At 42.4% G+C, this 8,390-nt stretch overlaps 1 non-coding gene across 1 annotated transcript; it reads left to right on the top strand.

Annotated features, from left to right (window-relative positions):
- Positions 1–2,085: 2,085 nt before the first annotated feature.
- Positions 2,086–2,159, top strand: TRNAT-AGU (transfer RNA threonine (anticodon AGU)). The gene has a single exon. It is a non-coding gene; the product is annotated as a tRNA-Thr (tRNA).
- Positions 2,160–8,390: the final 6,231 nt, after the last annotated feature.

Genomic DNA, 8,390 nt, shown 5'->3' with positions numbered 1-8,390 from the left:
CTGCTAACGAACAACTTTTGTGACGTTGCTAGCGATGTTGCTGTGTGTGACATCCAGCAACAACCTGGCCCCTGCTGTGAGGTCGTTGGTTGTTGCTGAATGTCCTGGGCCATTTTTTAGTTGTTGCTGTCCTGCTGTGCAGCACAGATCGCTGTGTGTGACAGCGAGACAGCAACAACTAAATGTGCAGGCAGCAGGAGCCGGCTTCTGCGGAGGCTGGTAACCAATGTAAACATCGGGTAACCAAGAAGCCCTGTCCTTGGTTACCCGATATTTACCTTTGATACCAGCCTCCGCCGCTCTCACTGTCAGTGCCGGCTCCTGCTGTGTGCACATGTAGCTACAGCACACATCGGGAAATTAACCCCATGTGTGCTGTAACTAGGAGAGCAGGGAGCCAGCGCTAAGCAGTGTGCGCTGCTCCCTGCTCTGTGCACATTTAGCTGCAGCACACATCGGGTTAATTAACCCCATGTGTGCTGTAACTAGGAGAGCAGGGAGCCAGAGCTAAGCAGTGTGCGCTGCTCCCTGCTCTGTGCACATGTAGCTGCAGCACACATCCTGTAATTAACCTGATGTGTGCTGTAACTAGGAGAGCAGGGAGCCAGCGCTCAGTGTTCGCTGCTCCCTGCTCTCTGCACTTGCAGCTCCGTGTGGTGGTAACCAAGGTAAATATCGGGTTGGTTACCCGATATTTACCTTAGTTACCAAGCGCAGCATCTTCCACGCGGCGCTGGGGGCTGGTCACTGGTTGCTGGTGAGCTCACCAGCAACTTGTGTAGCCACGCTCCAGCGATCCCTGCCAGGTCAGGTTGCTGGTGGGATCGCTGGAGCGTTGCAGTGTGACATCTCACCAGCAACCTCCTAGCAACTTACCAGCGATCCCTATCGTTGTTGGGATCGCTGGTAAGTTGCTTAGTGTGACTGGACCTTTAGAAAGGAGGTGGTTCGCCGGTCACAGAGCCGCCGCTAGGCAGGTCTGGGTGTGACGCGTCTGGGCGATGTTGTGCGTCACGGGCAGTGATTTGCCCATATTGCACAACCAACGGGGGCGGGTACTTATGCTAGCGATATCAGAACCGATATTGCAGCGTGTAAAGCGGCCTTAACTCACATGTTCAAAACTTTCAGTCACTTCTTTACCTTTTCCTTTGTGTCCTTGAACCTCTTTAGTCTTTTGGGTTTTCGACTCAGAGAAGATTGTTTCCATCCCTTCTATATCACAATGTCACGGTGACCAGGTGGGTTTGGATGATGAGACAGGAATGTACATGTGCATATCAGATAAATGGACAATTTACAAACATTTTATTTAAAGCTGCTGAACTCCTTTAAGGAAAATTATGTGTCGCTTCATTTACAATAGAATATCACAAGTGAGAAATAGATTTTTACTCTATAGGAAAAATTTTTTAAGGGGGAGAAATGGATGAACTATTAGAAGATGTCTCCGAGAAGTTACTGGCATCACATTAATATGTCATCACCATGCCCAACAATAGAAAGTGCAGCTGCCTCCCCCATGTAAGAGATCTTATTACAAAGAGAACATAATATGGCTTCATGTAGTATAACCTCAGACCATCATACATGCAATCCACAGCCTCCATCCACAATGTCCCCAGCTTGTGTCCTCCATCACATCATCATCTGGACAGGAGGCCTCTGTAGACCATTCATTGTCTTCTCATCTGTTCTTATCTGAATATAAAAATAACTTTACTGTTCCATTTGATTTCTAAGATAAATATAAATATTGTGGTTGGTTAATCGCATAATCATAATCATATAATTAGCTCCTACAGACCACGGAAAGAAATATAGAGTTACGTTCAAAAGTGACAGATTTGGAGAACTTGTTGAAATATCACCAGAATTTTGATACGGAATTATCCTGTGGTTTAAAAACCTGGAGAATCTTGGGACTTTATATGATTTGTGGTGGTTACTATCTCTGTGTACATTCAGCAATGTCATAGCAATGTCTTGTGGATCTGGAACATCTGTCAAATCACAGTCACCACAGCCACAAGGTCGAGTTTCTTGTGAAACTAATGCTCACAATGTCAATGTAGGCTTCTACCTGGCGCTGTGGCTTAGTTGGTTAAAGCGCCTGTCTAGTAAACAGGAGATCCTGAGTTCGAATCTCAGCAGTGCCTTCTTATTTTCCTATACTATTAACCTTCTTTTTTACACCATCTTCTTTTCTTACACTACCTAATTCTTTTCTTACACTGCCTTCCTTTCTTACACTGACTTCTTCTTTTCTTACACTGTCTTCTTCTTTTCTTACACTGTCTTCTTCTTTTCTTAGACTACCTTCTCCTTTTCTTACACTACCTTCTCCTTCTCTTCCACTACCTTCTCCTTTTCTTACACTACCTTCTCCTTCTCTTACACTACCTTCTTCTTTTCTTACACTACCTTCTTCTTTTCTTATACTACCTTCTTCTTTTCTTATACTACCTTCTTCTTTTCTTATACTACCTTCTTCTTTTCATACACTGCCTTGTTCTTTTCTTACACTGCCTTCTTTTTTTCTTACACTGTCTTCTTCTTTTCTTATACTGTCTTCTTCTTTTCTTACACTACCTTCTTCTTTTCTTACACTGCCTTCTTCTTTTTTTACGCTGTCTTCTTTTCTTAGACTGCCTTCTTCTTTTCTTACACTGCCTTCTTCTTTTCTTACACTGCCGTCTTCTTTTCTTACACTGCCTTCTTCTTTTCTTACACTGCCTTCTTCTTTTCTTACACTGCCCTCTTCTTTTCTTACACTGCCCTCTTCTTTTCTTACACTGTCTTCTTCTTTTCTTACACTGTCTTCTTCTTTTCTTACACTATCTTCTTCTTTTCTTACACTGCCTTCTTTTCTTACACGGCCTTCTTCTTTTCTTACACGGCCTTCTTCTTTTCTTACGCTGCCTTACTATTTTCTTATACTGTCTTCTTTTCTTATACTGCTTTCTTCTTTTCTTACACTGTCTTCTTACAGTTAGGTCCAGAAGTATTTGGACAGTGACACAAGTTTTGTTATTTTAGCTGTTTACAAAAACATATTCAGAAATACAATTATATATATAATATGGGCTGAAAGTGCACACTCCCAGCTGCAATATGAGAGTTTTCACATCCAAATCGGAGAAAGGGTTTAGGAATCATAGCTCTGTAATGCATAGCCTCCTCTTTTTCAAGGGACCAAAAGTAATTGGACAAGGGACTCTAAGAGCTACAATTAACTCTGAAGGCGTCTCCCTCGTTAACCTGTAATCAATGAAGTAGTTAAAAGGTCTGGGATTGATTACAGGTGTGTGGTTTTGCATTTGGAAGCTGTTGCTGTGACCAGACAACATGCGGTCTAAGGAACTCTCAATTGAGGTGAAGCAGAACATCCTGAGGCTGAAAAAAAAGAAAAAATCCATCAGAGAGATAGCAGACATGTTTGGAGTAGCAAAATCAACAGTCGGGTACATTCTGAGAAAACAGGAATTGACTGGTGAGCTTGGGAACTCAAAAAGGCCTGGGCGTCCACGGATGACAACAGTGGTGGATGATCGCCGCATACTTTCTTTGGTGAAGAAGAACCCATTCACAACTTCAACTGAAGTCCAGAACACTCTCAGTGAAGTAGGTGTATCTGTCTCTAAGTCAACAGTAAAGAAAAGACTCCATGAAAGTAAATACAAAGGGTTCACAGCTAGATGCAAACCATTCATCAATTCCAAAAATAGACAAGCCAGAGTTAAATTTGCTGAAAAACACCTCATGAAGCCAGCTCAGTTCTGGAAAAGTATTCTATGGACAGATGAGACAAAGATCAACCTGTACCAGAATGATGGGAAGAAAAAAGTTTGGAGAAGAAAGGGAACGGCACATGATCCAAGGCACATCACATCCTCTGTAAAACATGGTGGAGGCAACGTGATGGCATGGGCATGCATGGCTTTCAATGGCACTGGGTCACTTGTGTTTATTGATGACATAATAGCAGACAAGAGTAGCCGGATGAATTGTGAAGTGTACCGGGATATACTTTCAGCCCAGATTCAGCCAAATGCCGCAAAATTGATCGGACGGTGCTTCATAGTACAGATGGACAATGACCCCAAGCATACAGCCAAAGCTACCCAGGAGTTCATGAGTGCAAAAAAGTGGAACATTCTGCAATGGCCAAGTCAATCACCAGATCTTAACCCAATTGAGCATGCATTTCACTTGCTCAAATCCAGACTTAAGACGGAAAGACCCACAAACAAGCAAGACCTGAAGGCTGCGGCTGTAAAGGCCTGGAAAAGCATTAAGAAGGAGGAAACCCAGCGTTTGGTGATGTCCATGGGTTCCAGACTTAAAGCAGTGATTGCCTCCAAAGGATTCACAACAAAATATTGAAAATAAAAATATTTTGTTTGGGTTTGGTTTATTTGTCCAATTACTTTTGACCTCCTAAAATGTGGAGTGTTTGTAAAGAAATGTGACAATTCCTACAATTTCTATCAGATATTTTTGTTCAAACCTTCAAATTAAATGTTACAATCTGCACTTGAATTCTGTGGTAGAGGTTTCATTTCAAATCCAATGTGGTGGCATGCAGAGCCCAACTCGCAAAAATTGTGTCACTGTCCAAATATTTCTGGACCTAACTGTATTTTATTCTACTGCCTTCTTTTTTTCTTTCACTGCCTTCTTCGTTTCTTACACTGCCTTCTTCTTTTCTTCTAATGTCTTCTTTTCTTATACTGTTTTCTTCTTTTCTTAGGCTATGTGCACACGGTGCGTTTTTCTCGGCGTTTTTGCGCGTTTTTCGGGTGCGTTTTTGGCCTCAAAACTGCATGACTTTGCTTCCCCAGCAAAGTCTATGAGTTTTCATTTTTGCTGTCCCCACACAGCGTTTTTTTTTCAGCTGCGTTTTTGTGGTGACCACAAAAACGCAGCATGTCAATTATTCCTGCGTTTTTCACTGCGCTTTTCATCCATTGAGTTCAATGGGATGTTGAAAGACGCAATGAGAAACGCAAATAGCTGCGTTTTGGTGCGTTTCTAAGACCAAAAACGCAGCTATAAGCGCAGGAGGTGGGTAGTAAAGTGACGTGTACAGGAAGAGGATTCCTTCTGTCAGTATAGACAGAAGCATGAATCCTCCCGGTACCGTCACCGCCGCGTCCATCTCCCGTCCTGTGCATGTATGCTGCCGTGCGGCGCCATGTACAGGCAGGAGGTGGAAGCGGCTGCGAAAACAAAAGTTAACAGTAGAATAAAAAAAAAAAAAGTTATACTCACCTGTCTGCAGCCTCGCGGTGCCATGCCCGCTCCCAGCTCCTGTCACGGTATCGCCGCTCCCGCTCCGGCTGTGCGCAGTCTCCCCGGGGCAGGACCTTGCTTGCAGGACCTGGCGATGGATCACCTGATGCAGTCACCTGACGCATCAGCTGATCGAGTCTCGGGCTGACGCGGGCGCCCGGCCGGTATCAGCGGATGCGTCAGGAGACTTCATCCCTGATTACCGGCAGCTGCTGCAGCGATCGGACGGGATCAGACTCCCGCCCCATCGCTCCGGGAGCTGCTGGTAATTCAGCACATAAGTGAGTATTATTTTTTTTTTTTTCTACTGATGCATCAGCTGATTGTATAATCGGCTTTTATACAATCAGCTGATGTGTGATGGGATTCACATCCTTTAACCTGACACATCATCTGATCGCTTTGCCTTCCAGCAAACCGATCAGATGATATTGGATCCTGATTGGACGGCGCGGGACCCTGACCCAGGATTACTGCGGAGGGGGGTTTATTTCAATAAAGATGGAGTCACTAATTGTGTTGTGTTTTATTTCTAATAAAAATATTTTTCTGTGTTGTGTTTTTTTTTTTATCTTTACTAGAAATTCATGGTGGCCATGTCTAATATTGGCGTGACACCATGAATTTCGGGCTTAGGGCTAGCTGATAATATACAGCTAGCCCTAACTCCATTATTACCTGGCTAGCCACCCGGCATCAGGGCAGCCGGAAGAGTTGGATACAGCGCCAGAAGATGGCGCTTCTATGAAAGCGCCATTTTCTGGGGTGGCTGCGGGACTGCAATTCACAGCGGGGGTGCCCAGAAAGCATGGGTACCCTGCACTGTGGATTCCAATCCCCAGCTGCCTAGTTGTACCCGGCTGGACTCAAAAATGGGGCGAAGCTCACGTCATTTTTTTTTTTAAATTATTTCATGAAATTCATGAAATAATTTAAAAAAAAAGGGCTTCCCTATATTTTTGGTTCCCAGCCGGGTACAAATAGGCAGCTGGGGGTTGGGGGCAGCCCGTACCTGCCTGCTGTACCCGGCTAGCATACAAAAATATGGCGAAGCCCACGTCATTTTTTTTTTTGGGGGGGCAAAGAAATCCTGCATACAGTCCTGGAAGGAGGATGCTGAGCCTTGTAGTTCGACAGCTGCTGTCTGCTCTCCTGCATACACTATTGGATGGAGGATGCTGAGCCTTGTAGTTCGACAGCTGCTGTCTGCTGTCCTGCATACACTATTGGATCGAGGATGCTGAGCCTTGTAGTTCTGCAGCTGTCTGCTCTTCTGCATACACTAGTGGAGAATGAAGAACACATTGAAGAAGGAAATGACATCAGACCTTTTTTTTTTTTGTTCACTGATAAAAAACGCAGTGAGCAAAAACGCAGCAAAACGCAGCAAAAAAATGCACCAAATCGCGGCAAAACGCGTGCGTTTTTTGCCGCGTTTTTTCGACGCAGGTGCGTTTCTGTGCGTTTTTAGCGGCCAAAAACGCACAAAAACGCAGCGTCAAAAAAACGCAGCGTGTGCACATAGCCATAACTATGAAGCCATAGTTCTTCTTTTCTTACACTGCCTTCTTCTTTTTTTCTAATGTCTTCTTCTTTTCTTCTAATGTCTTCTTGTTTTCTTACACGGTCTTCTTCTTTTCTTACACGGCCTTCTTTTCTTACATGGCCTTCTTCTAATCTTACACTGCCTTCTTCTTTTCTTATACTGCCGTCTTCTTTTCTTACACTGCCGTCTTCTTTTCTTACACTGCCTTCTTCTTTTCTTACACTGCCGTCTTCTTTTCTTACACTGCCCTCTTCTTTTCTTCTAATGTCTTCTTTTCTTACACTGCCTTCTTTTCTTACACAGCCTTCTTCTTTTCTTAAACGGCCTTCTTCTTTTCTTACACAGCCTTCTTCTTTTCTTACACAGCCTTCTTCTTTTCTTACACGACCTTCTTCTTTTCTTACACGGCCTTCTTCTTTTATTACGCTGCCTTATTATTTTTTTATACTGTCTTCTTTTCTTATACTGCTTTCTTCTTTTCTTATACTGCTTTCTTCTTTTCTTACACTGTCTTCTTATTTTATTCAACTGTCTTCTTATTTTCTTATACTGCCTTCTTCTTTTCTTACACTACCTTCTTCTTTTCTTACACTGCCTTCTTCTTTTCTTACAATGCCTTCTTCTTTTCTTACACCGCCTTCTTCTTTTCTTCTAATGTCTTCTTCTTTTCTTATACTGCCTTCTTCTTTTCTTACACTGTCTTCTTCCCTTACACCACCTTCTTTTCTTACATGGCCTTCTCCTTTTCTTACACTGCCTTATTATTTTCTTATACTGTCTTCTTCTTTTCTTACACTACCTTCTTCTTTTCTTATACTGCCTTCTTCTTTTCTTATACTACCTTCTTCTTTTCTTGCACTACCTTCTTCTTTTCTTACACTATCTTCTTCTTTTCTTATACTGCCTTCTTCTTTTCTTACAATGCCTTCTTCTTTTCTTACACTGCCTTCTTCTTTTCTTACAATGCCTTCTTCTTTTCTTACACTACCTTCTTCTTTTCTTACACTGCCTTCTTCTTTTCTTACAATGCCTTCTTCTTTTCTTACACTGCCTTCTTCTTTTCTTACAATGCCTTCTTCTTTTCTTACACTACCTTCTTCTTTTCTTACACTGCCTTCTTCTTTTCTTACAATGCCTTCTTCTTTTCTTACACTGCCTTCTTCTTTTCTTCTAATGTCTTCTTCTTTTCTTACACTGTCTTCTTCCCTTACACCACCTTCTTTTCTTACATGGCCTTCTCCTTTTCTTACACTGCCTTATTATTTTCTTATACTGTCTTCTTCTTTTCTTACACTACCTTCTTCTTTTCTTATACTGCCTTCTTCTTTTCTTATACTACCTTCTTCTTTTCTTACACTACCTTCTTCTTTTCTTACACTATCTTCTTCTTTTCTTATACTGTCTTCTTTTCTTATACTTTCTTCTTCTTTTCTTATACAGCTGTCTTCTTTTCTTACACTGCCTTCTTCTTTTTTTACGCTGTCTTCTTCTTTTCTTATACTGCCTTCTTCTTTTTTTACACTGTCTTCTTCTTTTCTTATAACAGAGA

This window comes from Anomaloglossus baeobatrachus, chromosome 4 (assembly GCF_048569485.1).
Source record: "Anomaloglossus baeobatrachus isolate aAnoBae1 chromosome 4, aAnoBae1.hap1, whole genome shotgun sequence".
Lineage (NCBI taxonomy): Eukaryota > Metazoa > Chordata > Amphibia > Anura > Aromobatidae > Anomaloglossus > Anomaloglossus baeobatrachus.
The sequence above is the reverse complement of the archived record's forward strand: the minus strand, read 5'-3'. Positions and strand labels throughout refer to the sequence as shown.